Here is a 9164-nt window from a genome sequence, read left to right as displayed (position 1 = left end):
GTCGGCGGGCGGCGGCGCTGGGCGGCGGCGGCGCGATGCGGCGGCGGCGGCAGAGGCGGCGGGGCAGGGCGCTAGGGTTTGGGGCTCGGCTGGGCTCCTTCCCCGGCTTATAAGGCCGGCTGGGCCAGGTGTCTGGGTCGGACACGGCCCGTTAGGTCAGTTCATGTTTTTTTAAATAGTTACGCTGAGAGAAAAAAAGAAAAGGAATACTAAACAGACTCCAAAAATCCCTAAATAAATTTTCCCCGGCTTCTAAAATCAAGCCGCACAGGATGAACATTTATTTGGGGCCTAAATGCAATTTTAAAAAAATGCGCATGTTTCCTAAATTCAAATAAAATAGCTAATAAAACCAAAATAAAATCGTATTTGATTTTATTATTAAATCCTCAATATTTCTTTATCTTGGGAAAGTCATTTTATTCCCTATCTCATATTTTTGTAATAGAAATAATTGAAGATAAAATAAATAAAATCAAATGATCCTATTTTTCAAAATTTAAGAAAACTCAAATATGAAAATACCGAAATCCCCAACTCTCTCCAAGGGTTCTTGAGTTGCGTCGAATTTTCTAGGATCAACCAAAATGCAATAAAATATGATATGCAATGATGATCTATTGTATAACATTCCAAATTGAAAATTTGGGATGTTACAAACTCATAATTCCGATCGTCATAGAACTTTAAGCGTGCGGACCCTACGGGTTCCAGAACTATGTAGACATGACTGAGACACGTCTCCGATCAATAACCAATAGCGGAACCTGGATGCTCATATTGGTTCCTACATATTCTACGAAGATCTTTATCGGTCAAACCGCATAACAACATACGTTGTTCCCTTTGTCATCGGTATGTTACTTGCCCGAGATTCGATCATCGGTATCTCAATACCTAGCTCAATCTCGTTACTGGCAAGTCTCTTTACTCGTTCTGCAACGCATCATCCTGCAACTAGCTCATTAGTTGCATTTCTTGCAAGGCTTATAGTGATGTGCATTACCGAGAGGGCCTGGAGATACCTCTCCGACAATCGGAGTGACAGATCCTATTCTTGATCTATGCCAACTCAACAAGTACCATCAGAGACACGTGTAGAGCACCTTTATAATCACCCAGTTACATTGTGATGTTTGGTAGCACACAAAGTGTTCCTCCGGTAATAGGGAGTTGCATAATCTCATAGTCATAGGAACATGTATAAGTCATGAAGAAAGCAATAGCAGTAAACTAAAACGATCAAGTGCTAAGCTAACAAAATAAGTCAAGTCAATCACATCATTCTCTAATGATGTGATCCCGTTAATCAAATGAAAACTCATGTCTATGGTTAGGAAACATAACCATCATTGATTCAACGAGCTAGTCAAGTAGAGGCATACTAGTGACAATCTATTTGTCTATGTATTCACACATGTATGAATAATAAAAATTTATCATGATATGAGGAAATAAATAATAACTTTATTATTGCCTCTAGGGCATATTTCCTTCACCAACAAGTCACCGATCCAATGCCTACGAATTTATCCTTATTGATCTTGCTGCGTTACTACTACTATCATCACTGTTACACTTGCTACAAACTACTTCTATCATTGGTACTGTTACCGTTGCTGCTGTCACTATTATCAAAACTGTCAAACTACTTTGCTACTGATCACTTTGCTGCAGATAATTAATCTCCATGTGTGGTTGAATTGACAACTCAGCTGCTAATTCCTTCAAATATTCTTTGGCTCCCCTTGTGTCGAATCTATAAATTTGGTTGAATACTCTACCCTCGAAAACTGTTGCGATCCCCTATACTTGTGGGTTATCAAGACCTTTTTCTGGCACCGTTGCCAGGGAGCATAGCTATATTTGTCGAGTCACTTGGGATTATTATCATATTATCACTATGAAGAATCTGAAGGATCCAAAGACTAAGATTTATCCCTCTAAGACGAGGGGAGGTAAGGAACTGCCATCCAGTTTTGCTTTAGATTCACCTTCTGTTATAAGTAAACTTGCACCACCACCACATACTATTAATCATGATATGTTGCAAGTTATTGATAATGCTACTTCTACTATGAATGATGCTTATGATGATGCTAGTACCTTGCTTGATAATGATGATGTGCCACTTGGTGAATTTCTTGATAGACAAATTGCTAGAGTAATACAACATGATGTTGTTGAATCTGATGATGAACTTGAAACTGAAACTCCTGAAACACCTGCTAGAACTCGCCTTCCTAGATATGAATTGCCTAAGGTACAGGAAGGTTATGTTATGAGTGAATAAGCAACTAGAGATATTCTTGTTTGCAATAATAGAGATGATCTAGAGAAATTACTATGCAAGTATAAAGAAAAATCTTTGAATGCTAGAATGAAAAGTGATCCTAAGTTTGCTACTTCACCTATCTGTATTGCTGAGAAGGATTATGAATTCTCTGTCGACCCAGAGTTAATTACTTTGGTTGAATCTGATCCTTTCCATGGTTATGAAACTGAAACGGTTGTGGCACATCTTACTAAGTTGAATGACACAACCTCCCTTTTTACTCATGATGAGAAAACTCATTATAACTTTATTCTCAAATTATTTCCTTTCTCATTAAAGGGTGATGCTAAAGCTTGGTACAACACTGTTGCTCCTGGTTGTGTGCGTAGTTCCAAGGATATGGTTTATTACTTCTCTGAAAAATATTTTCCTGCTCATAAGAAAGAAGCTGCCTTACAGGAAATATTAACTTTGTGAAAACTAAAGAAGAGAGTCTCCCACAAGCTTGGGGGAGTCTTTGCCAGTTACTTAATGCTTTGCCTAATCATCCTCTTAATAAAAATGAAATACTTGATATCTTCTATAATGGACTAACCGATGCTTCTAGGGACTTCCTAGATAGTTGTGCTGGTTGTGTTTTCAGGGAACGAACTATTGCTCAAGACGAAGAATTATTGAATAACATATTGAAAAACTATGATGATTGGACTATTCCTGAACCACCACCTAAACCCACTCCGAAGAAGAGGGGTATATTATATCTCAGTCCCGAAGATATGCAAGAGGCAAAGAAATCTATGAAGGAAATAGGTATTAAAGCTGAGGATGTTAAAAATAAACCTCCTATTGAAGAAATACATGGGCTTAATACACCACCAATGCCTAAGGTGGTAGCGGTAAATTCTCTTATGAAGTTTAATGAAAATGATAATCCTCACAATATGCATCCTAGTAAATGCCTTTATGAGTTTGAAAACTATATTAGAAACAAGATCACTTCAATGCAAATGTTATGAAACAATTGAAATACAATTCTGATATGATTGCTTGCTTGAGTGACTTGTTATTTACAATATCAAATGATGTTAGAGGTGTTGTAAAGCATGCTTCTATGGTTCAAACTCAATTAGAACAAGTTGCTACATCTCAAAGAGAATTACTTGATGAAATGAATCATAATAGGCATGACTTTGCTGTTAGAGTTGCAACTAGAGGAGGTAAAATGACCCAGGAACCACTTTATCCTGAGGGACACCCTAAAATAATTTAACAAGATTCACAAAGAAATAACACTAGTGTACCTAGTCCTTCTAGAAAGAAAAAGAAAAATGATAGGACTTTGCATACTTCTAGTGAACCTGAAATAGAAAAACCTCCTAACAATGAAAATGCAACTTCAATCTCTGATGCTGAAACCCAATCTGGTAATGAACACTCACCTAGTAATAATGAAAAAGATAATGATGAGGTTCATGAAGACTCTCAACCAACAAATGATAAAGAATCAGATAATGATGTTGAGATAGAATCACCTGTTGATCTTGATAACCCACAACCTAAAAATAAAAGATATGACAAAAGAGACTTCATTGCTAGGAAACACAGTAAACAAAGAGAATCGTGGGTTCAGAGACCTATGCCTTTTCTACCCAAGTCAACTAAAAAGAATGATGGTGAAGAATTTGAATGCTTTGCTGAAATGCTGAGGCCAGTCTTTTTGCGGACTCGCTTGACTGATGTCCTGAAAATGCCTCCTTATGCAAAGTATATGAAAGACATCATCACTAGTAAGAGAAAAATACCGGAAGCTGAAATCTCCACTATGCTTTCTAATTATACTTTTAAAGATGGAGTACCTAAAAAACTTGGAGATCTGGGAATACCAACTATACCTTGCTTTATCAAAAAGAATTATGTGACAACTACTTTGTGTGATTTAGGAGCTGGTGTTAGTGTTATGCCTTTCTCTTTATATAAAAGAATTGACTTGAATAAACTCACACCTACTAAAAAATATTTGCAAATGGCTGACAAATCAACTACCATACCTATCGGTATCTGTGAAGATGTGCCCGGTGTTGTTGCTAATGTTACTATCTTGACCGACTTTGTTATACTTGAGATGCCCGAGGACGACAACATGTTGATTATCCTTGGTAGACCCTTCTTAAACACTGCAGGGGCTGTTATTGATTGCAATAAAAGCAAGGTCACTTTTCATGTCAATGGTAATGAGCATACGGTGCACTTTCCAAAGAAAAAATTCCAAGTGAATGGTATTAATGTTATTGAAAAATCTCCGACAATCACTATTGGAAGTTTTCAAATACCTCTACCTACTGTCAAAAAGAAATACGAAATGCTTATTGTTGGGTAAATGCATATCCCCATTGAGGTAAATTAGTGATTTACGAAAGTTCTTTGGTTTCATGCTAACCGAAAGTGGTTGTTAATAAGACTTGATCAACCTTATTAATGAATCATTTTTGAACGGTATGAAGTTGATGAATTTAGTAAGCACTACTTTCTTAAATAAAATAAAATGACATGTTCTGTCTGTTTTATGAATTTCCCATGCAAAAAAATCGACCCAAAAATAAAAGTTCACAGAATGCCCTGAAAATTTTATATGATTTTTTTCTTGAATAATAAAAAAAATTGGTGCAAAAATAACCAGAGGGGGGGTGCACCAGGTGGGCACAACCCACCTGGGCGCACCAGCACCCCCTGGCGCGCCCTGGGGGGTTGTGGTCCCCACGTGGGCCCCCTCACTTATCTCTTTAGCCCACATTGCCACCTACCTCCAGAAAAAAGTCACTCTCCCTCTCTCTCCCATGTTCTTGCTCATTTTGCTGCCATTTTCGATCTCTTTGCTCGAAGCTCCATTTCCGAAACTATTTCGGGAGATTGTTGCTTCGTATGTGACTCTACCATTTGTCCAATTAGTTTTTGTTTTAATGGCTTATACTTTGAATAAATAGCTACTGTTGGTGCTGCTGTAGATGAGCTTGGATGTTGAATTCTTAGTGTTCTAAGTTGTTTGAATGCTTGTTATGGCCTCTATGTATCCCTATGAGTAGTTGCTATCAATCTTACAAAGTTTTGTTGAAAAAATTTTGTGACTCCAAAATTTTTATTTCCAGAAAATTGTACGCGGACATGAATATCTTCAGGAAATATGGCTCAAGGAAGAACTCCAAGGGTGTTATTGGGGAGTCTTCTGACAATGATCTCCACCCTCGGAGGTTGGCGGAGGTACGGCCATGCGAATGGCCGCACATCCCGTTCCTGCAAGAAGATGGAATTCATGAGGAGTTCATGCAATTCATTGCCAATTCCGGTCACACAGACTTCATCGCAGATGAGTGTGACCACCACCAAATCCTCACAAATATGTTTGTTCAAAGCTTTACTTTCTTGCCTAGAAATAATCCTCCTGAAGTGAGCTTTGATTTATATGCTAAAAATCATCAGATACCACTTACTAAGTTTTGTGACATATGCTTGATCCCTTCCGAGGGAGCTTGGCCGAGCCTAGGCCGACTGAGTTTGAGGATTTTTGTCGCACTTTGACAGTGAGTGATGTGAGGAGAGTTGATGACCCACAAGTATAGGGGATCTATCGTAGTCCTTTCGATAATTAAGAGTGTCGAACCTAATGAGGAGCAGAAGGAAATGATAAGCGGTTTTCAGCAAGGTATTCTCTGCAAGCACTGAAATTATAGGTAACAGATAGTTTTGTGATAAGATAATTTGTAACGAGCAAGAAGTAACAAAAGTAAATAAAGTGCAGCAAGGTGGCCCAATCCTTTTTGTAGCAAAGGACAAGCCTGGACAAACTTTTATATAGAAGAAAGCGCTCCCAAGGACACACGGGAATATCGTCAAGCTAGTTTTCAACACGTTCATATGATTCACGTTCGGTACATTGATAATTTGATATGTGGGTGGACCGGTGCTTGGGTGCTGTCCTTACTTGGACAAGCATCCCACTTATGATTAACTCCTATTGCTAGCATACGCAACTACAAAAGAAGTATTAAGGTAAACCTAACCATAGCATGAAACTGTGACGCCCCCGATTCAATCGTACACTAATCATGCACGCACATGTGTACGATCAAGATCAGGGACTCACGGGAAGATATCACAACACAACTCTACAAATAAAAAAAAAGTCATACAAGCATCAGAATACAAGCCAGGGGCCTCGAGGGCTCGAATACAAGTGCTCGATCATAGACGAGTCAGCGAAAGCAACAATATCTGAGTACAGACATAAGTTAAACAAGTTTGCCTTAAGAAGGCTAGCACAAACTAGGATACAGATCGAAAGAGGCGCAGGCCTCCTGCCTGGGATCCTCCTAACTACTCCTGGTCGTCGTCAGCGGGCTGCACGTAGTAGTAGGCACCTCCAGTGTAGAAGGAGTCGTCGTCGACGGTGGCGTCTGGATCCTGGGCTCCATCGTCTGGTCGCAGCAATCGGGTAGAGAAATGGGAAAAAGGGGGAACAAGGCAACCGTGAGTACTCATCCAAAGTACTCGCAAGCAAGGAGCTACACTACATATGCATGGATATATGTGTAAAGGGCCATATCAGTGGACTGAACTGCAGAATGCCAGAATAAGAGGGGGATAGCTAATCCTGTCGAAGACTACGCTTCTGGCAGCCTCCGTCTTGCAGCATATAGAAGAGAGTAGACTGAAGTCCTCCAAGTAGCATCGCATAGCATAATCCTACCCGGCGATCCCCTCCTCATATCCCTGAGGTAGAGCGACCACCGGTTGTATCTGGCACTTGGAAGGGTGTGTTTTATTAAGTATCCGGTTCTAGTTGTCATAAGGTCAAGGTACAACTCCAAGTCGTCCTGTTACCGAAGATCACGGCTATTCGAATAGATTAACTTCCCTGCAGGGGTGCACCACATAGCCCAACACGCTTGATCCCATTTGGTCGGACACACTTTTCTAGGTCATGCCCGGCCGCGGAAGATCAACACGTCACAGCCCCACCTAGGCACAATAGAGCGGTCAGCACGCCGGTCTAAATCCTATGCGCGCAGGGGTCTGGGCCCATCGCCCATTGCACACCTGCACGTTGCGAACGCGGCCGGAAGCAGACCTAGCCTAGTGGCGTTCCAGTCCAATCCGGCGCGCGCCACTCAGTCGCTGACGTCACGAAGGCTTCGGCTGATACCACGACGTCGGGATACCCATAACTACTCCCGCGTAGATGGTTAGTGCGTATAGACCAAATGGCCAGACTCAGATCAAATACCTAGATCTCGTTAAGCGTGTTAAGTATCCGCGAACGCCGAACAGGGCCAGGCCACCTCTCTCCTAGGTGGCCCCAACCTGCCCTGTCGCTCCGCCACAAGTAACAGTCGGGGGCCGTCGGGAACCCAGGCCCACCACTACCTGGGTGGAACCACCTGCCCCTTCAGCCCCCATCTCCAAACAGTATCACAGGTAATGTAACAGTGTAAAGTATATAGTATATGCCCGTGATCACCTCCCGGCCCAGTAGTATAGCATGGCAGACGGACAAGAGTGTAGGGCCACTGATGGAACACTAGCATCCTATACTAAGCAGTAGGATAACAGGTAAAGGTAACAACAGTAGTAGCAAGGACAGGCTATGCAGCAGTATAGGATTAACTGAAAGCACTAACATGCTACACTACTCTAATGCAAGCAGTATAGAGAAGAGTAGGCGATATCTGGTGATCAAGGGGGGGGGGGCTTGCCTGGTTGCTTAGACAAGAAGGAGGGGTCGTCGGTGACGTAGTCGACCACAGGGGCATCAGCATCGTCACGGGGTCTACCGGAAAGAAGTAACGGAGGGGGAACACAATAAATAACAGAGCAATCAAATGTAACACAAAGCAAGAAGCGGCAATACGTTGTGCTAGAGGTGACCTAACGTAGGGATAGGTGATACCGGCGAAGGGGGGAAACATCCGGGAAAATATTCCCGGTGTTTCGCGTTTTCGGACAGATTAACCGGAGGGGGAAAGTTGCGTGTTTGATATGCTAGGGATGTGTGGCGGACGAACGGGCTGCGTACCCGGATTCGTCTCGTCGTTCTGAGCAACTTTCATGTTGAAATTATTTTAATCCGAGTTACGGATTAAAAGATATGATTTTCTAAAGTATTTATTAATTTCTGGAATTTAATTAAATATTTAAATTAATTCGAAAAACAGATTAATGACATCAGCATGATGTCATGCTGACATCAGCAGTCAACGTTGACTGTTGACCAAGTCAACCTGACATGTGGGTCCAGGGGGACCCACCTGTCATCCTCTAATTAAGTTAATTAGGATTAGGTTAACTTAACTATACCTTGATTAGTTAATCTAATTAGTGATTAGGTTAATCTAATCAGGATTAATTAACTTAATTAATTACTTACTTAATTAATTAATTAACATTTTAATTATTTTAATTATTATCTATTTATTCATTTAACATTTTTTTTAATTTTTTTTTAAATTTTTTTTTCTTAATCCCTCTTTTTTTTTGTTCTGGGGCGTGGGGCCCCAAGATCAGTGGCTCAGGGGGAGCCCTAACGGGCGAACGGCCACGGGTCCCGGGCATAGGGTGCAGGCGCACCCGAGCGGGCACCCGCCCGCAAAGCAGGACGAGGCCGCCGGGGCACAGACAACGGGGAAGGCCGGCGAGGTTAGGCGCGCGCCGGGCGCGGTCAGCGTCCGACCTGGGCGAGGCAGGCAGTGACGGGCGCGGCTGCAGGTGACCAAGGACGTGGCGGGGGTGTGGGGCTGTGTGCGTGGCCACAACGCGCATGGCACGGGGGCGGCGCACGGTGCGGGTTGCGGGGCGCGCGGCCTTCGGGCGCGGTCGATGCGCGGGGGGGAGAGAGGAG

The sequence above is a fragment of the Triticum dicoccoides genome, chromosome 1A (assembly GCF_002162155.2).
Source record: "Triticum dicoccoides isolate Atlit2015 ecotype Zavitan chromosome 1A, WEW_v2.0, whole genome shotgun sequence".
Lineage (NCBI taxonomy): Eukaryota > Viridiplantae > Streptophyta > Magnoliopsida > Poales > Poaceae > Triticum > Triticum dicoccoides.
Note: the sequence above shows the minus strand (reverse complement) of the source record.